General features: G+C 53.1%; 1 non-coding gene and 1 pseudogene across 1 annotated transcript; both read right to left on the bottom strand.

Moving 5' to 3' along the window:
• Positions 1–17,592: 17,592 nt before the first annotated feature.
• On the bottom strand, positions 17,593–22,275 carry LOC138512452 (28S ribosomal RNA; annotated as a pseudogene).
• A 480-nt stretch (positions 22,276–22,755) lies between these two features.
• LOC138512570 (5.8S ribosomal RNA) lies at positions 22,756–22,906 on the bottom strand. The gene has a single exon (XR_011281372.1). It is a non-coding gene; the product is annotated as a 5.8S ribosomal RNA (ribosomal RNA).
• Between the last annotated feature and the right edge of the window lie 4,679 nt (positions 22,907–27,585).

Below are 27,585 nucleotides of genomic sequence, written 5' to 3'. Positions count from 1 at the left end.
CTTGATAGCGTTCCGGAGCAGCCAGGGGGGAAGGAGATGGGAGGATCATTGGAGTCGGGACTGTAGAAGTGGCCAAGGGAGGGGGTGTAGTGAAGGAGCTGGCATCCCCAAACTCAGGGTCTGCAGGAAGGGAATGCTGAACACTTTGTATGGAATCCAACCTTTGGTGGATCACTGTGTTCGGGGCTGCCATATCTGCCCTTAATATTGTAATTGCCTGGACTAAAGCAGCTATGGGTTCTTCCGTGGATCCCTGCATCGTCAAACACGACTATACGGCTTCTCAGTCTGTTCTGACTTGAGTGTCGTGTAGACCGATGAGTCCTCTGTCCCCAAGTGACGCACAGGGGAACTTAATAGAGACCCGCTGTGCGACCTTTGAGGCCACAGGTGGGAGATGTCTTCCCAGATCCACGGAGCCTCTGGAACACCGATGCTGCTGTCAAGAAGGAATGGGGTTAAGTACCAGGCAATCACAACACAGTCAGATAAACAAAAAGGATCTAAAATGTCTTACCTATCTGGTTTAAGGGTAACCCAGGTAACCTAGTAGAGAGGTTCGAGACTCAGTTGATGCGGTGGTCCCTGGAATGGTAGAACCGCAGGTTAGCGTGGATGAAGGGATAGCCACCTGTAGGAGAGAGGGCTTGACTTGAATCCCAAGAAGGGCAAGGGCGTAGAAGTTCAGCAAGGTAACCAGGGATGATCCAAAGGCAAGTCGAGGTGAAGTCCAAAGTCCGGCAACAGGTCAACAGTTCCAAGCAAAGGTACAAAAGGGGTGTCCGAGGGAGTCCGAGGTAGAGTTCCGTGATCAAGATAGCAAGGAGCAAGTAGTAACGCCAAACAGGGTCTGAAGCCAGCTGAGAAGCAATGAGTGTTCTGTCTCTCAGACCTTTATACTGTGTGTCTGGGAGTCATGTGACGTCTCTGGATCATGTGACGTCCAACAAGGACACGTGACTCTGGATCACGTGACCGACGTGGTGACGTAACACCGCCCCTTCTGCCATACGCTCTCCAAGGCAATTGCCAATGCAGAAAGGGCTGCAATCGAGCCCGTACACCAAAGCTGGTACGGGGTTTCCGGTTCTTTGGGTTAACCGAATCACCTGAGCCTGGAACCGTGGGAGGGGATGGTGGAGATATGTGAGCAGTGTTCTGATGTGTAGCGAACTGGTGTGCAGAGGATCGTCTAACACCTCCCTTGTCTGCCATTTTGACCGTGAGGTCTGGATTGTTTCTAAGGTTGTTGATAGCTTGTTTTTCTTTCAAAGTTAAGTTTTGTCTTATTCTTGGTTGACTGTTTTTTAAATATATGAATCTGAGATCTTTTTGTACCGCTTTGTAGAATATGTCTACCACATTGCCTTCTGGTAAAATTGGAATGAAGGAGGATAGAGGTTTAAATTTGTACTGGCTGATAATCCTAAAATAATGTTTTGTTCTTCTGAAAATGATTCTACTGTGTGTATATCTTCTGATTCCGGTAAATTTAAAAGTTCTAAAGTTTTCAGAACATGATCCACTGACAATTCAGATGCTGGTTGATTAGTAGGTCTCCGGTTTTCACTAATGCAGTTGAGAAAGTGCAATTTTAATTTGAGCTTTCTGCAAAACAGTTTTGATATGGCTACATTACAGCTTTTCCCTTTGTGGAGGTATTGGCACATTGCTGGGGCTCCCTGGTGGGGGAAAGCTATAACAGTGGCCAGCCAGAGCTCCAAGATGGTTGGAGGTGATGTCCCCAGCTATGGTGGCTGTCTCCCATGTGGGTTGACCGTCCCGCAGCCCAGCAGCGGTTCCAGGAATCCCCAGGAGGGTCCCACTCCCTGAGGGAAGGGGACCCTATCAGGGCTCACTGAGACAGCCGCTGCACTTGGAGATGGTAACTCCATATAGGAGGCAGCTGCCCATGGCCAGGAACAAACTATCCTGGAGCTCTGGCTGGCCTGTTAGAGCTTCTCCCTCTGGGAAAGGTCAGGGACACTGCCGGGGCTCCCTGGGAATGCTGCTGCGCTTGGGGGATGGTGGACCCACATGGTAGAGTCATCCAAGGCTGGGGACATCACCCCCGACCATCCTGGAGCTCTAGATAGGCAGCATTACAGATTTTCCCCTCAAGGAACAGATGGAGACCCTGCTGGTGCTCCTTGGGACTGCCGTTGAACTTGGGGATGGTCAACACTTTTTCTTTTTCACCCAGGTAGGTACACCCACACATGAGGTACTGTTTTCATCCAGACACCTGTGGGAAGGTAGACCATATGTTGTTTGCGGTAGGTTTCAGTAGTTTCCAGGTTGGAAATGTCTGAAAATTGTGTTTATTTTCCCTAAATTTCAGACTTTGCCAGGTTGTTGGGTAATACATTCTAGGGCAATTTGCGGAAGTCAGGCCTCTGTGGGTTCCTACAGGAGTCTGCTTTCCTAAAACACTTGGGTTACCAGTGGTTTAAACTTTTCCATTTGCACCCAGGTAGGTGCACTGACACATGAGGTACAGTTTTCATCAGGGCACGTGTGGGAATGTGGGAAGGTAGGATATTTGTTTTCTCTTAGTTTAACATTTTCCTACATTTGCTACTGCACTTCGTTACACAACCCTTTAATTTCCCAAATGTGAACTAAATGTAGTTGCTGATTTAGGCACTGTATGCTTTTGTAACCTGCTCAAGTCACCTACCCTTCAAAAGATCTGCCTGTGCTCTTTCAAAAATTGTATGCTTGCCATTCCTCACATTTATTTTCCTTATTTACACAAGCTAAGTATGTCTGTTTAGGCCATCAGCATAACATTCCTGTGTACTATGGCTCAGACTATGGAAAAGTCAGGGGAATGTAGCGGGGCATTTCTTTTCTCAATATTCACAGAAGCCATTACCTTACAGGTCCAACCATGTCCAGCACATACCTTTTTTAACTATCATTTTTCAAATCTTTCCCCAAACTATGGGCATTTCCCCTACATAGATGTTGTCTGGCCTGCGCAAATCACCCTTTCCTAAATATGGAATTTTGTCTACTTTTCAGAAATGTATACCTTTGTCCTCCCTTTCAGCTTTCCTACCCTCCTCTTCCATTCCGTCCACACATGGACTATTGGGGGAATAAAAAGGGGTAAACTCGCATAGCTCACAAAATGGATGGTAACCTTATTTTTTTGGTTTCCACTCAACCTGTTCTTGAAAGCCCGGAAAATGGCAAATTCAGCACAGCAAACCATTTGTTCCTAGCTCTTACAAGGAAACAACCACAGGCTTCTTTGTACATCATTTTATTGTCATTTTCTGAAAAAACACAAAATGTGCTCTCTTTTTGGTTATTGTCTCTCACCCCCCATACAGCAAACTAGGATTCCTAGGTGGCGTTATGATCACTTCATATGGGAAGGAAGGGGGCCACATTTTGGCAAGATATCACATGTAAAAGAAAAGTTACAAGGGATTGAATGGCGACATACTGAAACCAACAAAAAGGTCTTGGCGTGGGGGGGCATTGGCAGGTAAGGGGTTAAAAACAAATAACACATTAGCTTAAAGAAATAGACAATTGGGTAATTGAAGTGTTTTTATTATGACAAGTGCTTACTTACACTGTAAAGCAACAAATAATACATATACATCTGTAAACCAAAGATCAAATTGGTGGAGCCATATAGAGTAAACCTGCTTTACCTGGGGGATTGGAAGAAAAAGAAGTCGAATAGTGAAACATTTATGGAAAAACAGTTCTCATAACTGCACATGAATAGCTGCAAGAATTGGATAACAGAAAAAGTAAACTTTATTATTGCAAATGTTCACAATCTTTTGTCACAATATTTCCTGTAAGGGCTCAACAGATATCACAACTATACACCTTAAGCAGAGGCACGCTGATACACAGTGTCAGAGGTTTGTAACGCAATTATCGATCTATACATTATTTGATTTTCATAATGGTGCTGTAGTGTGAACAAGTACAGGTTAACTATAGACAACTAAAGGTCTCAGAAGATTTGCAAGTTAAAAATGTCACTCGAAATATGGATTTATAGGACAGTGAGTTAAAATAACATGAAAAGCAACTCACACTGCCTAAAATTAAAATGGTTACGCTCACATGGTTCCCACAGGGGCGTCGATCGGACCAGGACAGCTGCGGTCTCCACCAACGTGATGCGTAGTGCCGAGATGACTGTCTGGACTGGCCCGCCTAATCTCGTCTGCCTGATCCGTAGAAGTATTCTCCTGCAGGTGGAGAAAGGGATTTAGGCACTCGTGGATTTTAGTGACGGCCCCCTCCCACTGTTCTCGTTCTCCACTCTTGTCACCTCCGATATCCCCTTTTAGTAACCTCACCTTATGTTTTTAAATGATGAGCTCTCCATCCTGCATGGCATGCAGGGGTGCGTAGATACCAGTTACTTCACTGGTTTGAAGGAGCTGGAGGAGTTCCGGAGGAATATTGACTCCGGGGTTTATAAAGTTCAAAGAGTTCAATATGTCTGATGATCACTCTTATTCCATTCCCTTGTTGAATTGCAACTGGTGCAAAAGAATATTGCTTGGAGGCAGCAGATGGCGTTCAGGTAAGAGTCTGTATTACCCAACACTGTCTGGTAAAAGTTACATGAGTTTAACTTGTTGTTTTCTCCCTTTATAGGTGCGGCAAATGAAGATGAGGCGTATTAAAGGGTAATGCCTCCGGTGGTAAATCAGGTAAGCCTATGGTGGTAAGAGATTGTATTTGTCGGCTCTCTTAGCTCACCTTGTTGTTTCCTTTGTTTTCCCCCAGATTTCTATTATGAGCCTGGTGCCTAAGGCACCAGGACTGAACTCAGACAGCCCCTAGCCGGGGCTGCTGGGGTTTTAATAAATATCTGGATGCCTGCGCCCGGGGCTAATGGGCTTGGTCCGGATGCCCGGGGGTAGACATCATGACAAAAATGCGATTAGAGTGGAAGGAACTCAGACACACTTCACACTTTTCTCAAGCGCACCTGGCACTTTTTGAATCCATTATGCTCTGCACTATTTCCAATAGTTACGATTTGCCTTGAAGTAATATGGTTCTGCTTTGACTTTATGACGCATTTTGCACACAGCACTTTTACATGGATGTATAATGGATTTATATGTACAAGGCAGTTTTGTCAGTATTTAATATCAAGCATTTACCAAGCAGAGTGGGCGAGTAGGAATGTACAAACAGAATTTGGCTTGTAGATATTCTGCTCCAGTTCCATAAAAGGCATAATGAACTAGACACTAGCCCTTGACCTGAATGGGCTTGGCCATGGGTAGCCAATGAAGATGGTGCACACATGGAGTAATGTGAGCACAATTAGGTGTCTAAGTGGCTACTCTGGCTGCAGAGTTCTGCAGGACCTGAAGGTGCCATAAGAAGTAGACAGTTTGTGCCAGAAATAGGGTGTTGCAGTGGTCCATGGAGGACATAACAAGTAAGGACACGACAGGGGCACGTAACTGAGAAAGGAGTAAACAAAGAACCTTACTATGGGGCTTTCAGTTGAAGATAGCCCCTTTGACATACTGGACTTATCTGAGATTCCGCAGACAGAAAAGCTAACATATTTACCCCTAAAGATGTCCAAAAAGAGGGGGTCCAAAAGGCAGTAGAGGAAGGAGGGCCCACCACCAACACCTAATGTTTTACCCCTGAACCAGCTATTACGCATCCATGCACCCACAGCTTCGAGACAGGACCCAAATCTGGTTGCTGTCTCGACAAGAGAGATCTAAACGGACCAGGATATGTGTCATCTGTTAAGAAGAACAGTGTAAACCAGGAGAGCAGAGAAGCTTGGTAAGAGGTTACATGTACATGTTAAACAAAACCTGGAAGACGGAGGAAACCTGAGGGACTCCACATCTCAAGGCAGACGGTACAGAGTGAAAAAGGGGGATGGAAATTGACTGTTCTGTTAGAGAGAAACAAAGAAAACCAGGAAAGAACGGCACCAGAAAGGCCAGCCCAGACAAGCAAGGCGGCATGGTCAACGGTATCAAAGGCGGCAGATAAGTCAAGTAATAAGCACCGACGCTGCCCGAGCCATGCAGCCAAGCCACATAGTCAACGTTGGAGGCCAGCAGCCCCTCTGCCACATCCTGGATGAAAAATGGATTGAGAAGTGTGGAAGAAGAAAGATTACTCAAGAAAGGGCAGACAAAGGCTTCAAAAAGCTTCATAAGAATATTCCAATATGGCCCTGTGACCACCCCACCGTGAGGAGCGCCCTCCTCCTCCGGCCGCCCGAAAAAGGAGGAATAAGCAGCGTTACAAGACCCCAGCGCAGCAAAAGCAGAGGGGACGACCTGTGAACCGAGCAGTCCCCAAGAAAACTCCAACTGGAGCGTTTGGGGGCAGAGTGAGTGGACCTGAGACCGCCAGCAGTGATGCCTGTGTGGGGACTGGCAGTCGAGCCGGAGGAGATCAGAGAACCCACGCAGGTGGTGCAGAAGACGCAGGGTGCCCATTCAGCCAATGCAACATAGGCGAGATTGGGGAGTGTGAGCGAACCACCGCGGATCCCCAGCGGCCGACCTGGGGGAGACAAGGCTGCCGGACCAGCGCGCCTGCCAGGACACACTGGCACAAGCAACGCAGCGCAGCAATACAGCAGAGCCGGTGCAGCCCGGACACCCAGCTACAAATGAGGGAGCGGGTAGTATTCCCCTGAAATCCTGCGCCTACCTCTGCCCCATACAGCAAGCCCGGCTCCACGCAGCGCAGGGCCTCCACGAACCACGCGGCGCAAGGCCCCCATGAGCTGTGATGCGCCTCAGCTGGCGCAGGGTAAGTTGGCACAATTAAGGGATTTGGCAGCCATGAAGCAGGCACACGCAAGACGCTCCCCTCCCAAACAACAGACATGGAGATTTATGAAAGCATCTGCCCCAGCGCACCATAACCTACACTTGGAAGGGGACCCCCTACGGCAGAAGACCTGCCTCATACCCGGACCCAGGCAAAGGCCCAAGCCCATACCATTCGGCAACATCAAAGGCAAACTGCAGTAATAGAAGGGTGACAGCACTTAGTCTCCTGCAGCATCCCCCCGGTTATCGGCCAGGGAAGGAACATGGGGGCAAGGTGTGGGGGCAGCGCATGCTCCCAACCCCCAACCCCCAACATTTGACTCTGCAGGAGAGCGCTGCTTCGCTCCACCACCCACCCTTATGAAAACTAACCCTGCCATGCAAGATTAACTGAGAAGGAACCTCCAGGGGTGCAGGAGCATACTTAGAGGATCAGGAGTGCTGGGAGCACGGGGGCCTCCCGGGAAGAAATTCAAGAAGCTCCTGGACTCCGGGCCAGTGTGACACTGCGACCATGACCACTTTCACCTTTGAGCATACTAGCCCCACGGCCCCCAGGGGGCAAACAACCCAGGCTCTAAAGGGGAGCTAGACCCCCGCTGCGCACAGGTGGGAGAGAGAAGCATTCCCTTCATACAGAACAACTGTCCAATACCCGGGGTCAAGAGGAACCTCAGAGGCCTGGGGAGAAGCCCCCTACAGTAAGGTGCAGGCAGGCAGTAAGGTGCAGGCAGGCACTCGCCATCACCAGGCAATGTTGCGCAACAAGGCCAAGGAAGCCAAAAAGGGCCCCTCAAGGGCCAAGATCTTAAGAAAACAGGAAGGGACCCTTCAAAAGCTACAGAGAAATGAGGGGGAAGTCCCAGAGGAAGAGGATCCAGCGGTGACAGAGAGGCCACAGTCGGAGGAACCCCCGATGCTGCCACAGGGGCAAGAGGCCACAAGCAAGGTGCTGCAACAGTGCTTTAAGGCATTCAGTGACCAAATGACGGCTACCCTTCAGACACAATTAAGCCTAATATGCACAGAACTTGCACAATCCCTGCAGGAAATCAAAGGCGACAGTTGAATTGATACAAATGAAAACGCCATTCAAGAACTCACTGAAAACACCCGGAAGATAGATGTATTAGCAAAGCAGCAGGCGGTAGCGACACAACCTGAGAAGTGGCGATGGCTTTACAGCGATAGGACCAAAACAAATGGATCCTCCAAGCGACGAGGAAAGCAACCCTGATAAAAGTGAACAGCGCCATCATAGACTTTTCCAGAACCTGGCCAAATCCATACTAACAATGAGTAGGCAAATGGGCCTGGTGACCAAAGCCCTTACCAAAGCCCAGATAAGATCCAGGTGGACATTCCCCTTTGGAATGGTCTTCAAGTGGGAAGGGCGCCAACACCACATCACTACATTGGATGAGGGACCCAAGATCCTGAATATTGAAGAAGAAGGGGATGCAGCGGGAGGACCTAATAGGAGGCCAGAACATGAAGGCCACCAAGAGAAGCCATGGCAGTGGAGAAGAATAGAGAGGTCAAAGATGAGATGCAAACAATTGCAGGGTCTGGGGGTGGTGGCAGCAACTGGAGCCCCAGGCTGAATATGCTGTCCACTTAACAGCAGCGGTGGGGAGCACGAGACAAGAGTTAAGACCTGGTGGGGTTACACGGGGAATTTCAGCCTAAGGGTCGGCTCCGGGAGACGGGGGGGGGGGAGTGGTGGATCTTGGAAACAGGGGAGCGCAGAGGAATGGCTCTCCCCGCACAGTTATTCTCTGGGATGGGAACGGGATCCAGCAACCTAGGACGACGTTACGGCCTGGGGAAGTTGTGCCGAGTCCAGCCGGAGGTGGTGATGTTACGGCCTGGGGAAGTTGAGCCAAGTCCAGCCAGAGGGGGCGAGAGGGAGGGTGGGGGGCTTAAATCTAAGGGGATCGCTTCGACATGGTTACTCTCAGGACGTAACGGGGTATGGGTAGCAGAAAAGGGATCCAAATACTAAAGCTCAATGTTAGAGGACTAAACACACCGACTAAAGGGACGGAAACTGGAGAACCTCCTACAGGATACCAAGCCCCACATTGTGACGCTCCCGGAGACCCATATCCGTAAGCAAGACAGACACAGAATGAAGCTGAGAGGGAACCCCCAGGTTCTGCAGGCCAACGACAAGAGCAAAGCTTGAGGGGTCCTCATAGCGTTTAGACACCTACCTGACATAGAAATAATAGGCACAAAAGCCGACAAGGAAGGTAGACTCCTCTTCGTCCACCTACAATGGGGGGTGGCCTCTCACAATTGCCAAAGTGTACGCCCCCAACTCAGGGCAGGGTGGATACTTGCAGGGGGGTTTGGAGAAGCTAGACCAGTTAACAACGAGCCAGCTAATACTCACAGGGGATTTTAACTTGGCGTGGCACCCATCCACAGACAGACACGGGCACAGGACACCCACATCTAAAGGCCCATCTAGTAAACTACAGGCTAGCATAACAGAATGGCATTAGCGGATACATGGCATTAACTAAATGGGGACTCCAAGGGGTATACTTACTACTCACATGTGCACCAAACATTCTCAAGAATTGATTACATATGGGTTTCGGTGACACTGCTTTGCCAAGCACGTATCATGGAAAGGGAAACCATAGCCTTGCTCGACCACACTCCCCTGCAGCTAGAAATCCAATGGGAGGGGGGCCTCTGGAAGTGGCGGTTCCCCTGACATCTGCTGAGAGATGCAGTTATTTGCGACGAGATACACAAGTCCATCTGCAACTTCTTTGGTGAAAATAAAACCCCGGAGGTGCAGGAACATGTGGTATGGGACGCCTTTAAGGCAACCATGCGGGGGATGCTCATAGCAAAGCAGGCATCTCAAGCCAAACAGGAGAAGGCCCTCCAGGTGGACTTAGAACAGGGGTAATGGAGACCGATAGGGGGGGTAATGATCAGGAGGGAGTATAGGCATATCAAAGGGCAAATCAATATCCTTCTAGCTAAACAAGCAGTAAAATTGCTCCTATTCTTGAGGCAGAAGTATTACCTCCAGGCAAACAAGACAGGCCGGCTCTTAGCCAGGTAGGTTAAGCAGAAGGCAGTGGCAGGTACCATACGCCACCTTCAGATGGTGGAGGAACAGGAAACCACAAATACAGAAGAGATCCTGCAGACGTTGACAGAGTTCCATACGAGCCTCTACTCTACTGAGGCACCGGGGAGTGACCTCAAAAAGGCCTTCTTAAAATCTTGCTGTCTTGCTGGCTAAAAAGATTAGAACAGAGCCAGCGTTATGGTTTAGAAGGGACGATTACATAAAACGAGGTGCGTGCAGCGATCCAATCGCCAGAGGCATAGCCAGAATTAACTAACAAGTGGGGCCTGAAGCTAATGTAGTTGGTCCCACTGCAGTGACATTAACATCTGTAAATGCCTGCACAGTGCCTTAAAAGATTTTGGGTGGGCCTTGCCCGCTCAGGCCTACCCTGCCTATGCCTCTGCCAATCGATACAACCAAATAAAGCCCCAGGACCAGACGGGTACCCCGCCACATTCTATAAAGCATTCCATACCACATTAGTCCGGTTAATGATATCCCTGTTCCACTCCTTCTCCAATACGGGCCGCATCTTCCAGTCCATGGAGGAGGCCAAGGTAATCCTCTTCCCTAAGCCAAACAAGAAACAAACCCTGTGTAGCTCCTACCGCCCTACTGCCCTAATAAACCTTGATGCCAAAATCTTTATGAAAATTCTAACATCTAGAATGGATAAAGTAATCACCGACCTGATCCACCCGGATCAAGCAGGCTTTGTCAAGGGGAGACAAACTTTGACAACATTAGGCAAATATCCCACCTGATAGAGAAGTTAAACAGGGCAGTCCTGAGGGTGGGGGTGTTAGCACTAGATGCAGAGAAGGCATTCGACCGAGTCAAACGGTCAATATTGTTTGCTACCTTGGTGGTTATGGGGTTTGGCCCGGGTCTTCTCCACCCGGTCAAAGCCAACTATGGTGCACCACTTATCAGGCTAGTGATCAATGGGCACGTCTCCCAGGCGATATGGATCATTAGGGGTACTAAGCAGGGCTGCCCATGTCACCATTCCTGTATGCAAACTTTCTTGAACCCTTCCTAGCTAGAATTAGACAGGAGAGGGGAATAAAAGGGATTACATTCGGTGGGGAAGACCATAAGGCAATGGCCTTTGCCGACGACCTAATAGTCATACTAACAGACATGGACACTTCCCTCCGGAGGTTAACAGGGGAATTTGGCAGAGTGGCAGACCTGAAGACCAACAACCAAAAATCTGAACCAATGGTGCTACAATAAGGCACGCCCTCAGAAACATCAGATACAGGGCAAATCGCACGAGCAGAGGGATCCCTTCAATACCTGAGGGTGACAATAACCAGTACCCTATAGGATATGTACCAAGCAAACTATTCCCACCTGTTGGAAACTATCAAGACCTTGCTGTAAGAGAGGAGGTTCCTTAACATATCATGGATGGGCCGCATCAATGTCATTAAAATTATAATTTTCCCCAGAGCGCTATATTACTTTCAGGCTCTCCCCCCTGGCGGTCCCCAAGAAATTCTTCAAAACCCCGAATAAACTAGTACGTAACTATATCTGGCAAGGGAAAAGACAGAGGGTGGCCTTGAGAGTCATGGTCACTCCCACGGGGGCATGGGGAATGGGAGTTCCGAACTTTCAAATGTACTACCAACGAGCAGCTCAATTGAAGGTCATCCGAAACTGGTTCAATGGGAGTCCCGACAGCATCTGACGAAGGATGGATAGGGCAGTGGTGGGAAAGGCCCCTAGACGAGGTCCTTTGGTGCCCAAGAGCGGACAGGCCCCCCAACACGTACAGAAGCCGAATTACAGCCCTGGTGGGGGATACATGGGATCCTATGGTTAAAAAAGCAAAGATCATGTCCTATCCATCTCCGTTCACTCCCCTATTCCGCAACCCACAGTTTACCTCAGGGCTAGAGAAAGGAGCATATGCCAGGTGGGAAGAAGCAGGCAGCATTCGCACAAGGGACATGGAGGTTAAGTCATGCCAGCTCTGCAAACAAACCATGGGTCTGCGGGAGGAGGATAGGTATCGATATGCTGAACTGCGACACTGGCTCTCTTCTCGAGATACGAAACAATCCATCACCAGAGAATTAACTCCACTAGAAAGGTACTTGCTAAAAAATTCCGGTGAAAGACAAATGATTGGTAAAACATACAAATTATTTACCATGCCTGAGGCACAGGTTCAGTGGCCCTATATGAAACAATGGGCAGACACGCTGCCCCTCCTGATCTCCGAAGAACAGTGGTGGGAAGTGTGGCACCGAATCCCCAAATTGATGAGAGGGGTGCAGATCAGGGAAATGTGGACCAGGATACTGGTGCAGTGGCACCTAACACCGGAGAAGCTACATAAAATATACCCCTCAGTCTCACAGATGTGTTTTGGCGGGGCTGCAAAGCAGTAGGCACGTGCCTCCATGTCTGGTGGTCCTGCCCCATCCTAAAACCATTCTGGGAAGTGGTCAACAAAGAAATGAAAGCCATCTTTGGTCCCCAAATATGGACAGAAAATGGAGAAGCTATACTGGGCCTGAATGACATGCTGGACACACTCCCGACTAAACCACAGAGGAAAGCATATATGGTCCTAAGCATCTAAGCATGGCGACCCTCTCCCTAATTGCGCAAAAGTGGAAATAAACCAAGATCCCCAGTAAACAGGAATGGATAGCAAAAATGTGGCATTACACTTCAGTGGAATTGGTAACATTCACTATCCATGGGGATTACGCTACATTCAAGAACAAGTGGGACACCATCCTGAACTTCCTGCACAAAGACCACCGTGAACAAAGCTGTCCTCAGTGACTAAGACTATTGGATGTACTATAGACTATGACCTGTTATGCCATGTACATTCGCCTCAGAAGATATGCAGTGCAGTGATCCGGGGGTGGGGGGATTGTCAGGCGGGGAAGGGGATTGTTAATGTTCAATTCTTTAAAATGCCAATAAAAATAACAAAATGAGAAATTGAAGAAGCAAAATGGGCCGAAGAGAGGCCAGGGGGGAGGCAGCGCCGCCCATCCCACCCGCCGTGGCGAGACAGCCCAGCTCCCCGTCTAGCTTCCCCACTTGGGAGTCGGCTGAGACCATCAGGGTTTTAAAACAAGAAAAAATCCAGGCGATCAGCCCAGGAAGCCTGCCCGCCACCTGCAGCAGCACACTGGCAGGGCTTCCCACAGCAGAGGCAGGGCACTCTGCCGACGTACCACCCGGCCCCATCCCGCTCATCCTTCCCCGAGCCCCTCCGCCGCTCCCCTTTCGGGGGTCAGATGGAGAGGTGGACCAGAGACAGCACAGGCGGGGGGGGGTGTCGGGTGGGATTGCTAGAGTCTTCAAACCGCAGCATGGGGCTGAGCTCCAGGGACCTGGGCAAGAGGGAAGGTCACCCGCTGCACCGGCGGACCTGGCCACCGCTCGCCCACAGATGTGGGCGGCGGGAACCGAGACGCCCACGTGCACCATGGCTGGGGAGGCATCCCTCGAGAACGGCTGTGCTTCCCTCAGCTCCCAGCTGCTCCCACTCTGGACTTCCCTGCCGACTGGGGTGCGCTTACCAACATCCGTCTGCTGGCGGGTCAGGGTGGAGGGGCGCGCCCACGCCTGGCGGCTCAGGGGCCACTCAGTGAGAAGAGGGTATATCAGGGCTCCCTCTCTCCGGTGGCAGAACGTCCCCAGCAGGTTAACCCAACCAACTTCCTCTAGATAGTCAAGATTGATCGTCTTCTCGCCGATCAGAGGACCTCACTAAACCATCCAATCTGTAGTAGCGACGGGCGGTGTGTACAAAGGGCAGGGACTTAATCAACACAAGCTTATGACCCGCACTTAATGGGAATTCCTCGTTCATGGCAAATAATTATTTAGCATGGAGGAGTCTCATTCGTTATCCGATTTAACTAGACAATTCGCTCCACCAACTAAGAACGACCATGCACCACCATCCACAGAATCGAGAAAGAGCTATCAATCTGTCAATCTTTTCCGTGTCTGGGCCGGGTGAGGTTTCAAGACGCAGGCTCCACTCCTGGTGGTGCCCTTCCATCAATTACTTTAAGCTTCAGCTTTGCAACCATACTCCCCTTCCCCCCACAGAACCCAAAGACTTTGGTTTCCCAGAAGCTGCTCGGCAGGTCATGGGATAAACACTGCCAGATCGCTAATCTGCATAGTTTATGTTTGGAACTACGACAGTAGATTAATGAAAACATTAATGGCTAATGCTTTCACTTTGTGCTGGTCCAAGAATGTCACCTCTAGTAGAACAATACGAATGCCCTGGCCGTCCCACTTAATCTCGGCCCTAGTTCCGAAAAACAACAAAATAGAACCAGTGTCCTATTGCATTATTCCTAGCTTAAGTATTCAGGCGACTGGCCTGCTTTAAACACTGTACTTTTTTCAAAATAAATGCTTCAGACCCCCAGGACACTCAGTCAAGAGCATCAAGGGGGTGCCAAGAGGCAGAGGCTGGGACAGGCAGTAGTAGCTCGCCTCGCGGCGGTCCGGCCAGCTCGATCCCAAGATCCAACTACGAGCTTTTTAACTGCAGCAACTTTAATATATGCTATTGGAGCTAGAAATAATGCGGCTGCTGGCACCAGACTTGCCCTCCAATGGGTACCTGTTAAAGGATTTAAAGTGTACTCATTCCAATTACAGTGACTCGAAAGAGTCCTGTATTGTTGTTTTTCGTCACTACCTCCCGGAGTCGGGATTGGGTAATTTGTGCACCTGCTGAATTCCTTGATGTGGTAGCCGTTTGTCAGGGTCCCTCTCCAGAATCGAACCCGATTCCTCATTACCCGTGGTCACCATGGTAGGCACAGAAAGTGCCATCGAAAGTTGAATGCATCGTCTCGGTCACATGGATGTGTGATCGGTCTGAGGTTCTCTAGAGTCACCAAAGCGGCCGGGCGAGCCCGGATTGGTCTTTTTCTGATAAATGCACGCATCCCGGGAGGTCCGCGGTCATCGGCATGTATTAGCTCTAGAATTACCACTGTTATCCAAGTAACAGATGGAATGACCAAAGGAACCATAACTGATTTAATGAGCCATTTGCAACTGTACCAGTCATTTGTACTTACACATGCATGGCTTAATCTTTGAGACACGCATATGCTACTGGCAGGATCAACCAGGTAGCCGCACATGCTGGAGGGTGGCAATGGGGGGAGCCGCGCGACTGCCTCAGAGCCAACCTTCGCACCCTCTGGGGCTGTCTGCAGGACCCGAGCGCCAAAGAGCATCCCTAGACGTGTGCGGGTCGGGTAGACAGGTTGGTCACGTAGGCGCCGGAGGCCGGGCCTGCTCCGCCATGTCACAGGGTGGGTGGGAGGTCGAGGCCAGGCCCAGGCACAACTTGAACCGGTAGGGGGGTTCGCTAGCATGCTGCAACTGGTATGGCGACAGAAGAGGTCAGCAGCCAACATGTGTTCCGAACTGCTGGAGAAACATGCTTGGTGGAGGAGGGGCCGCGTCGTGGCTTGCGAGGGGATCCCGTCTGATCTGACCACTGGGGAGTTGCCAGGCTGCTCGGCCTTCGCTCTAGAGCCGCCCACACGAGGGGACCCTCCCCGAGGGAAGCACACCCTTGACACGGTCCCAAGGCGGGTGGAGGCAAATTGCTTGAAACAGCCAAGGCTGGCCAAGCAGTCTAACCCTAGACGGACCAAGTGCACCAAATCGATCCCATGGAGTGCTCAGAAGAGCACCCACAGCAGGCCAGTCTCTGCTGGGGTATTGCGTGGGGCACTCCCCCAGCCGACCCGAGGTGGTGCTATGGTTTCACCATGGAGCCCGGGTTGGGCAGCGAAAACCAAGAGGAGTGCAGACAGGTCCCTCTCACCCAGTGCATAGTAATCCAGAGGAAGGTGACTAAGCTTTGCCATCTGTGTACCCAGAGTGACAGAGTGGGACCTCTCGGCAAAAGCGTCAGGCTCCCTATAGACCCAACTGGAGAAAAATGTTCCAACTGACGGCCATCGGGACTTCCAGAGCAGCCCAACTGTCTGGTCCTTGCAGACATTCCTCTGGCCAATGACCAGATGGCCGGGCTCGGAGAGAAGCCATCTGGTAGGTCAATGCATTCCAATGGGCTTGGACGGGAAGGACCTTTGCCCCCCCGCCTGACAAAGGACAGGGGACCAAAGGCATGGGCCAGCACCAATTGTCATCCTCGAGCTCTGACCAGGCCACCTTAGAGTCCCCTCACCACGTAAGAGGTTTTTCATCCACCTTGGAGCTTATACCTCCGGGGAGGGACAGTCGACCCACATGTAAGACAGGTACCCAAGGCTGGTTGCTTTAGCAGGGGCCAAGGCGAGCGGCTCTACACACCGACCCCGAGACCAGCACCCCACCAGCCAGCCTGGAGCTTTAGCAGGGCCCCTTTAGAGCTTCTCCCTCCGGGGGTCCCCGCGACTGCCGCAAGACTTGGGGACTCTCGACCCACACGCACAAGGCTGGCACCCAAGGCCAGTGGGGGCAGCAGCCCCGTCCACCCTGGAGCTCTGGCCTGGGCCGCCTTAGAGCTTCTCCCGCCACATTAGAGCTTTACCGTCCGGGGAGGGACAGGGCTCTCCACGATCACCACCAGGCTTGGGGACAGTCAACCCAGACGTGAGACAGGCGCCCAAGGCCAGGACCCCGCTCCCAGCCACCCTGGAGCTTTAGCAAGGCCCCTTTAGGGCTTTTCTCTGTGGGGAGCAATGGGAACCCCACCAGGGCTCCCCAGACTACCACTGGGTTCGGGGGCTTTTGCCCTGGAGCTCTGGCCGGGCCCCCCTAAGAGCTTCTCCCACCACATTAGAGCCTTTCCCTCCAGGACTAACCCACTAACCCACAAACACTGTGGAATTTAGGGCCGGCCACTGTGAGCACATTTTCCCCCACACGGAGGAAAGTGACCCGCTCAGTGCGCCCCTTGACACACGCACCTCGTCTTGGACCGGACCACACGTGGTTGATACTTGCCCGAGGACTGGGAGCAACCCACAAACGCCATTGAACTGAAGCCAGCAATTGTGCCACGATCGCCCTGGAGGCCGCAGGGTGGCACTTCCATGCCAACCGAAGACAAATGCAGGAACCAGCTGCAGCAACAAAAACTCGGGCCATCTGGGCCGACTCCCCGGGCCAGATAACCCGGCCGCCGTGCCTGCCCCCACTGTCCAGGGGCACAGGCTTAAGGTACCACCCCCCGTGCTCTGGGTGGGTGCTTAAGCTGCTGCCTCTCTTCCCCGCCCTGGGCTTAAGGCACCACCTCCGTGCACTCGGGCCGGGCAGACACTTCCACGCTGACTATTAAGCTTACGGAACCCGATCGGAGACAAATGCAGGAGTCAGCTGCAACTCGGGCCATCTGGTCCACCAGGCCTGCCCCGACCCCACCGTCCTGGGGCACAGGCTTTAGGTACCACCCCTGCGCCCTGGGGTGGCTTGCACCCTCTCTTCCCCTACCCTGTCCGGGGGCTTAAGGCACCACCTCAAAGGCCCGGGGACGAGGCCATCTGGTCTGCCAGATTGACCAGGAAAGCTGAGAAGAGTGCTCCCCCGCTCAGCCCGCACACCCCCGTGGTTGCACAACTAGGGTGGGTGGTATTTTCCTGTGCGCCCGCGGGCCCCAAGAGGATTGATGGAGAACCTTGACAGCGGTGCCGCCTTGCGACAAAAGCTTGGCTCAGAGGATGACTTCCAATAGATCGCAGCGAGGTAGCTGCTCTGCTACTTACGAAACCCTGAACCAGAATCAGGTTGTCTGCAAATGATTTAGCACCAGATTCATCACGAACATGCGGTGCACTAAGGGTGAGAGAGGTGGCACCCTTCTGTCCACAATCAAGTCCCAAGGCGAGCGGCTCTACCCACCGGCCCCGAGGCCGGCTATCCTAAACCAACCGATGCTCGACAGCGCTGCAGTATCACGGTCTTGGGGTGGGGGGGATTTCTGACTTAGAGGCATTCAGTCATAATCCCACAGATGGTAGCTTCGTCCCATAGGCTCCTCAGCCAAGCATGCACACGAAATGTCTGAAACTGCGGTTCCTCTTGTACTGAGCAGGATTACTATTGCAACAACACATCATCAGTAGGGCAAAAATAACCTGTCCCACGACGGTCTAAATCCACCTCACGTTCCCTATTAGTGGGTGAACAATCCGACGCTTGGTGAAGTAGATGGAACCGATGGAGTGGATGGAACCGATGGAGCAGATGTAGAGAATGGAGGGGATGGAACTGATGAAGTGGGTGAAATGGATAGAGTGGATGGAGCAGATAGAACAGATAGTGTAAATGGAACTGATAAAGTGGACAGAACGGAGGAAGTAGACGGAACAGATGGGAAGGATGGAGTGTGTGGAAGGAATAGATGGAGTGGATCATGTGGATGGATGGGATAAGTGGATGGAGGAGATGAGTCGGTAGAGTGGGTGGAGGGGATGAGTGGGTGGAGGGGATGAGTGGATGGAGTGGATGGAAGGGACGAGTAGATAGAATGGATGGGGGGATGAGTGGATAGAATGGATGTAACAGTTGTAATAGATGGAACGGATAAAGTGGACAGAACGAACGAAGTGGATGGAACAAATAGAGTAAATAAAACGGATAGAGCAAATGGTATGGATGTAGTGCTTAGTCACCGGCGCATTACTGATAACCACCACATCACACTACTACGTTTACTCTCTCCTATACACCATCACTCAATTAGAACACAGCTATGATAGGACACATTCGGTATAGCTGTTCTCATACTAACATGACCCCACAAACTACTCATCATCCTTATTAAACACAGCTAGCTGAGCACATACTGCTAGCGTATGCGTCTCCCCAGGCCTAACGCAGCCAGAACTCAGTCTGGGTGTCCACCCTCCAGACTGTACACATCCAACTGATTTCTTCACCACCACACCTACCTCTAAAAAGCAGCTATCATCCAACTACCACACCAGCTGCTCACATATCTGGTGCGCCCACGCACTATACGACACTCTCTCTCTACTGACTCGAACTGTGGTTCCCAAGGGCGTTCAACCTACCAGTGCTTTGAGATCATAGCAATGATACATAAGGCGCTATATAAATGCCAAGTAACATAGCAAGTAACATAACATAACAATGATAGATAAGAGTCGACATCGAAGGATCAAAAAGCGACGTTGTTATGAAGGCTTGGCCGCCACAAGCCAGTTACTCCTGTGGTAACTTTTCGGACACCTCCTGCTTGAAACCCAAAAAGTCAGCAGGATCGTGAAGCCCTGCTTTCACGGTCTGTATTCATACTGATAAATCGAGATCAAGCTAGCTTTTGCGGGAGGTTTCTGTCCTCCCTGAGTTCGCCTTAGGACACCTTTGTTATCCTTTGACAGGTGTACCACCCCAGTCAAAATCCGCCCACTTGATACTGTACCCGTAGCGGGTCATGCCCGGCAAGTGCCGGGCGCTTGGAGTCCGAAGCGAGAGGCCCACCGGGCTCGACCCCCACCTCACTGGGTAAGTGGAAAAACAATAAGAGTAGTGGTATTTCACCAGCGGTCCGAGGGCCTCCCACTTATCCTACCTCTCTTGTCTCTTCACAGTGCCATACTAGAGTCAAACTCAACCGGGTCTTCTTTCCCCGACAATTCTGCCAAGCTTGTTCTCTTGGCTGTGGTTTCGCTAGATAGCAGGTAGGGTCAGTGGGAATCTCATTCATCCATTCATGCACATCACTAATTAGATGACGAGGCATTTGGCTACCTTAAAGGTCATAGTTACTCCAGCCGTTTACCTACGCTTCATTGAATTTCTTCACTTTGACATTCAGAGCACTTGGCAGAAATCACATTGTGTCAACACCCTCCACGGGCCTTCGCAATGCTTTGTTTTAATTAAACAGTCAGATTCCCCTGGTCCGCACCAGTTCCATGTCAGCTGCTAGGTGTCGGCCGAGGCAGAATGCCGGCCCTGAACTCCAGGAGGGGGAATGAGAGAGGCGAACACTGCAGCTGGGGTGATCCACAGGAAGGGCCTGGCTCGCATCCTGAGGCAGAGCCGCCCCCATGGGGGATGGGGGAAGACGCCTCATCGAGCCATGGTGCGCACCCAGCCCGGCTTCGTGCCCCAGCCTGACCGACCCAGCCCTTAGAGCCAACTCTTATCCCGAAATCACAGATCTAACTTGCCGACTTCCCGTACCTACATTGTTCTGACATGCCAGAGGTTGTCCGCCTTGGAGACCTGCTGTGGATATGGGTACGGTCTGGCGCGAGATTTACAACATCTCACCCATTTTCAAGGACCAGCGAGAGCTCACCGGATGCCACCAGAACCACAACGCTTTCCAAGGCTCGGGCCCCTTTCTCGGGGCAAACCCATTCCAGGGTGCCCTGCCCTTCACAAAGAAAAGAACTCTCCCTGCGGCTCCCACTGGCTTCTCTGGGATCATTTGCGTTACTGCACTGGATGCCGCAAGGGCAGCCGTCTCCACCACTCTGGGTTCGGGGATCTGAACTTGACTCCCTTACGATCGGCTGAGGGCAACGGAGGCCATAGCCCATCTCTTCCGAACGGCGCTAGCCCATCTCTTCCGAACGGCGCTCGCCCATCTCTTAGGACCGACTGACCCATGTTCAATGTTAGTTCACATGGAACCCTTCTCCACTTCATCTTTGAAAGTTCTCGTTTGAATATTTGCTACTACCACCAAGATCTGCACCTGTGGCGGCTCCACCCAGGCCCTCGCCCTGAGCTTCTTTGCGTACCGCAGCAGCCCTCCTACTCTCCTGACTTAGCCCCTACGGCTCTCAGCGCCGGCCGGGTAGGTGCCTGACGCTCCAGCGCCATCCATTTTCAGGGCTAGTTGATTCGGCAGGTGAGTTGTTACACACTCCTTAGCGGATTCTGACTTCCATGGCCCCCATCCTGCTGTCTATATCAACCAACACCGTTTCTGGGGTCTGATGAGCATCTGCATCATGTGCCTTAATCTGGTGTTCGGTTCATCCCACAGCGCCAGTTCTGCTTACCAAAAGTTGCCCACTGAGCACTTTTATACAATACCCGGCTCCACGCCAGCGAGCCGGGCTTCATATCCATTTAAAGTTTGAGAGTAGGTTGAGATAATTTTGGCCCCAAGACCTCTAATCATTCGCTTTGCTAGATAAAACTGGGGTTTCCGTGTGCCAGCTATCCCGAGGGAAACTTCGGAGAGAACCAGCGACTATATCGTTCGATTAGTCTTTTGCCCCTATACCCAGGTCGGATGACCAATTTACACATCATGACCGCTACGGACCACCACCAGGCCGAGTTCACCATCTTTCGGGTCCTATCACACACACTTATGCATCATCTCTCTGACAGAGCGGGCGAGACGGGTCGGTGGAGGGCCCACCGCGACAGGATGCCACTGCCATCGGCGAGCATCGGCCCTCACCATCATTACATCACAGGGTTTCATTCGCCCCTCTGACTCGGGCACGTGTTATACTCCTTGGTCAGTGTTTCCAGACAGGTCGGGTGGTTAACCAACATCACCTCAGACCCCTGGTGCCCTTTGTGGGCCTCCCCGCTTGGCAGCATGATGTGGTTGGGGCATATTGAGGGCAGTCCACCACAGCCCTGTCTCCCGTCGCCACTCTAGCGACCCCCAAGAGGGGCCAGGATGGTTGACGGACAAGGGCGTGGTGGCTGCCTATCTCCCTCAGCCCGTGGACACAGCAAAACTGCTGTCAGGGGGCTGTAACACTCTCTGCTGGAGCAGAGAGCTACCTGCCCCCTGGGGCCTTCCCAGCCGGTTGTGGTGCATTGCCACAGAGGAAATGCACCCTGCTGGATGTACCCAGGCCGCAGACCCACAAGGGCGTCCACCATTCCAGGTGACCAACCTGCCTGCCATGTTGAATCCTGTGGGCGGACTGCACAGACCCCACCAGTTTACCTCTCAACCATTTCACGCCCTTTTGAACTCTCTCTTCAAACTTCTTTTCAACTTTCCCTTACGGTACTTGTTGGCCATCCATCTCGCAACCGTATTTAGCCTTAGGCAGCGTTTACCACACACTTTGGGCTGCATTCCCAAGCAACCCGACTCCAAGAAGACCTGATCCCGGTGTGCAAGAGGCCGCTACCGGCCTAACACCCTCCACGTGGTGAGACTTGATCAGAAGGACTTGAGTCCCCTGAGCCATGCCGGGGAGTCGGTCTTCTGTACGCCACATTTCCCATGCCTGCCGCTGAATGGGCATTCAGTGCTGGGCTCTTCCCTTTTCACTGGCCGTTACTGAGGGAATCCTGTTTAGTTTATTTTCCTCTGCTTAGTAATATGCTTAAATTCAGCAGGTCACCACATCTGATCTGAGGCCATGGTCGAGGAGCACAAAGCTCAGGGCAGCTGGCCTCGGGCCCGTACCAGGGATTGTCTCAGCCCTGTGCCTTTGGCGCAGGCGAGTGTTCTCTGTCCCAATCTGCGACTGAAGCCCACATGGTCATGAGGTCCGCGCTCCATGGTCATGCTGCTCCGGCAGCCGTGGGACACCAAAGACAGCCACACACAGCACCGCGAGGTGTCCCGGGGTAGGGTGAAGGTGCGCCATGCTTTTTAAAAGCCTGCTGCCGCTGCCACCACATCTGGCGCGCGCCGGCCACCCGGCCCTCCGTAAACCAGCTTTAGGCGGGGAAACTGGGAAGGCCAGGATGCGTCGGCAATGAGCTTGCGCGCCAGATCCAAGGATCCAGCGGCGGTGCTGATCGGAGTCTGACCTTAGGGGGATGAATGGAATGGGGTCCCTGCGACAGCTCCAGCCACGCCCCTGGGAGGAAACCCCGGGGCGATTGATGTAGAAGCGACCCTCAGACAGGCATAGCCCCAGGAAAAACCCAGGGCCACATGGTGCGTTCGAAGTGTTGATCAATGTGTCCTGCAATTAACACTAATTCTCGCAGCTAGCTGCGTACTTCACCGATGCACGAATCAAGTGATCCACTGCCAAGAGTAACAGGCAACTTTCCTTTTGTTCCACACGTCGGCCTGACCCTGCCGGTGCAGGAGAGGTCGGGGGAGGCAGCGCCGTCTGTGGCGGGACAGCCCAGCAGCCTGTCTAGCTCGGCCGAAATCATTGTGGTTTAGAAAAATAAATAATCCAGGTGCACAGCCTGGGAAGCTTGACCGCCACCTGCAGCAGCACATCGCTTCCCAGTGGGATGGTGGTAGGCCGCTCCACCACCTGCCCACCCGGCCCGATCCACTCATCCCTCCCTGACCCCTTCTGCCTCCCTTTTGTGGGGGGTTGGGAGACGGACAGCGAGGCGGGCCAGAGACAGCACAGACAGGGGGTCGGGTGGGACCGCTAAAGACTTTAAACCCCAGCCCGACCGCATAGGGCCCAGCTCCAGGTACCTGGGAAGGAGGGAAAGTCACGCACTGTGCCAGCGGGCCTGGCCATCGCTCGCCCACAGATGTGGGTGGCTGGAACCTTGGCTCCCATCGTAGAGCAAGCCAGCTGCACCATGGCTCAGGGCTCATGCCTAGTGTGCCGGGCCCCTGTCTGCCTGGGGAGGCGTGCCTCGAGAGCAGTCAGGTTTCCCTCGGCTGCCCCCACTCAGGGCTTCCCTGCTGACAGGGTGTGCCCACAAATGCCCACCCGCTGGCAAGTCAGAGAGAGGAGTGCACGCCCCTGGCCAGCGCAGAGGCAGGCTCAATGAAGAGAGGGGGCTGCACAGGGCTCCCTTTCCAGTGCGTGGTTGGGGACATCCCCAGCAGGTTAACCCAACCTTGCCAGGCATCCCCGGCCATCTGCTGGGTCATGGACCCCTCTCCTGTGGAAGGGAATCCCTGCTCCCTGGTTGACCATGCATACCGGACCGTTCTGCGAGAGGTGCCCCGAGCTGTTGGTGTGCACATCTGGGATACAACCGAGGTCGGGCCCACGGCTCTCCCACCCGCTGCTCCACTGTTAATGATCCTTCATGCCCCCACTCACAAGCAGATACCATTCACACTCAAATGCCACCTTCCTCCTGACCCACATTCCACCATCTGAGCCCACACAAAGACACCAACATCCGTCCCTCCATACCTACACCAAGATGCTCCATCCCTCAGAGTCACAACCATATGCTTCACCTCTACCTCCAGACTCACACTCAGATGGCGGCAATCATTCTCTCTCTATACCCACACCCGATTACCCCATCCCTTCGACACACACATGCTCCCACCACTCCAATAAACCAACATCCTTCTCACCAGACAAACATACCCCGTCCCTCCATTCACACCCATATGCCCCCTTCCTTCCCACCAGAGTGCTCCAGCCCTGACTCACATGCTCCACCATTCCCTGACATGCCCCCATCATATGCCCTGTCCCTCCATTCCAGATCAACAATGCCCCCTCAGATCCAGACTCCAAGATGCCCAATCCCTTCCTCAAGACCCATACCATGATGCCCCATGCTCCCTCCACACAGAAAGATGCCCCTAACTGTCGTCTGACCAATGAGCCCCAATCCCTCCCTCCAGACCCACACCAATGTGCCCCATCCTTCTCTCCAGATGCACACCAATGTATCCCATACCTCCCTTCATACCCACAGCAATGTCCCCATCCCTCCCTCAGACCCACACCCATGTGCACCATCGTTCCCTCTCAGACCCACACCAATATGCCCCATCCCACCCTCTCAGAACCACAACAAGATGCCCCATCTCTCCCTCTAGACCAATACCATAATGCCCCATCCTCCCTCCACACAGCAAGATGCCCCTTCGCCTTACATCATTCATGTGCCGATCCTGAATCACATGCAGATAGTCCCAGCCAACCCCCCCTAAAACCACCCATCCTAGTATGCCCCCATCCACCCAGACCCACACCAATGTGCCCCATCCCCTCCTTCCAGACCCACACCAATATGCAGCCATCCCTCCCCAGACCAATGTCCCCGTCCCTCCCATCAAACCCACACCAATGTGCGCCCACCACCTCCTTCCAGAGCCACACCAAGATGCCCAGTCCCACTTCCCAACCCCCACCTAGATGACCCATGCCACCGTCCAGACCCACTGTGCCCCATCTCTCCCTCCAGAAACCCAACCATGTGCACCATCCCTCCACCTAGATCCACACCAATGTGCCCCCACCACCTCCCTCCAGAGCCACACCAATGTGCCCCCACCACCTCCCTCCAGAGACACACCAAGATGTCCCGTCCAACTTCCCAACCCACACCTAGATGACCCATGCCACCTCCAGACTCACTGTGCCCCATATCTCCCTCCAGAAACACACCCATGTGCACCATCCCTCCGCCCAGTTCAACACCAATGTGCCCCTACCACCTCCCTCCAGAGCCACACCAAGATGCCCCATCCCACTTCCCAACCCACACCTAGATGATCCATGCCACCCTCCACACCCACTGTGCCCCACCTCTCCCTACAGAAACACACCTATGTGCACCATCCCTCTGCCCAGACCCACACCAATGTGCCCCTACCACCTCCCCCCAGAGCCACACCAAGATGCCCGGTCCCACTTCCCAACCCCCACCTAGATGACCCATGCCACCGTCCAGACCCACTGTGCCCCATCTCTCCCTCCAGAAACCCAACCATGTGCACCATCCCTCCACCTAGATCCACACCAATGTGCCCCCACCACCTCCCTCCAGAGCCACACCAATGTGCCCCCACCACCTCCCTCCAGAGACACACCAAGATGCCCCGTCCAACTTCCCAACCCACACCTAGATGACCCATGCCACCTCCAGACTCACTGTGCCCCATATCTCCCTCCAGAAACACACCCATGTGCACCATCCCTCCGCCCAGTTCAACACCAATGTGCCCCTACCACCTCCCTCCAGAGCCACACCAAGATGCCCCATCCCATTTCCCAACCCACACCTAGATGATCCATGCCACCCTCCACACCCACTGTGCCCCACCTCTCCCTACAGAAACACACCTATGTGCACCATCCCTCTGCCCAGATCCACACCAATGTGCCCCTACCACCTCCCCCCAGAGCCACACCAAGATGCCCCATCCCACTTCCCAACCCACACCTAGATGATCCATGCCACCCTCCAGACCCACTGTGCCCCACCTCTCCCTCCAGAAACACACCCATGTGCACCATCCCTCCGTCCAGATCCACACCAATGTGCCCCCACCACCTCCCTCCAGAGGCACACCAATGTGCCCCCACCACCTCCCTCCAGAGCCACACCAAGATGCCCCGTCCCACTTCCCAACCCACACCTAGATGACCCATGCCACCCTCCAGACCCACTGTGCCCCATCTCTCCTCTAGAAACACACCCATGTGCACCATCCCTCCGCCCAGATCCACACCAATGTGCCCCCACCACCTCCCTCTAGAGCCACACCAATGTGCCCCCACCACCTCCCTCCAGAGCCACACCAAGATGCCCGTCCCACTTCCCACCCCACACCTAGATGACCCATGCCACCCTCCAGACCCATTGTACCCCATCTCTCCTCCAGAAACACACCCATGTGCACCATCCCTCCGCCCAGATCCACACGAATGTGCCCCCACCACCTCCCTCCAGAGCCACACCAATATGCCCCACCACCTCCCTGCAGAGCCACACCAAGATGGTCCGTCCAACTTCCCAACCCACGCCTAGATGACCCATGCCACACTCTAGACCCACTGTGCCCCATCTCTCCCTCCAGAAACACACCCATGTGCACCATCCCTCCACCCAGATTCACACCAATGTAATGTACCCCTACCACCTCCCTCCAGAGCCACACCAGTGTGCCCCCACCACCTCCCTCCAGAGCCACACCAAGATGCCCCGTCCACCTTCCCAACCTAGATGACCCATGCCACCCTCCAGACAGACTGTGCCCCATCTCTCCCTCCAGTAACACACCCATGTGCACCATCCCTCCACCCAGATCCACACCAATGTGCCCCTACCACCTCCCTCCAGAGCCACACCAATGTGCCCCCACCACCTCCCTCCAGAGCCACACCAAGATGCCCCGTCCCCCTTCCCAACCCACACCTAGATGACCCATGCCACCCTCCAGACCCACTGTGCCCCATCTCTCCTCTAGAAACACACCCATGTGCACCATCCCACGGCCCAGATCCACACCAATGTGCCCCCACCACCTCCCTCCAGAGCCACACCAATGTGCCCCCACCACCTCCCTCCAGAGCCACACCAAGATGCCCCGTCCACTTCCCAACCCACACCTAGATGACCCATGCCATCCTCCAGACCCACTGTGCCCCATCTCTCCCTCCAGAAACACACCCATGGGCACCATCCTTCTGTCCAGACCCACACCAATGTGCCCCCACCACCTCCCTCCAGAGCCACACCAAGATGCCCCATCCCACTTCCCAACCCACACCTAGATGACCCATGCCACCCTCCAGACCCACTGTACCCCATCTCTCCTCCAGAAACACACCCATGTGCACCATCCCTCCACCTAGATCCACACCAATGTGCCCCCACCACCTCTCTCCAGAGCCACACCAATGTGCCCTACCACCTCCCTACAGAGCCACACCAAGATGGCCCGTCCAACTTCCAAACCCACACCTAGATGACCCATGCCACACTCCAGACCCACCGTGCCCCATCTCTCCCTCCAGAAACACACCCATGTGCACCATCCCTCCA

Source organism: Ambystoma mexicanum, chromosome 6p, assembly GCF_040938575.1.
Source record: "Ambystoma mexicanum isolate Mex_15411 chromosome 6p, UKY_AmexF1_1, whole genome shotgun sequence".
NCBI classification, from domain to species: domain Eukaryota; kingdom Metazoa; phylum Chordata; class Amphibia; order Caudata; family Ambystomatidae; genus Ambystoma; species Ambystoma mexicanum.
Note: the sequence above shows the minus strand (reverse complement) of the source record. Positions and strands in the feature narration are given on the sequence as shown.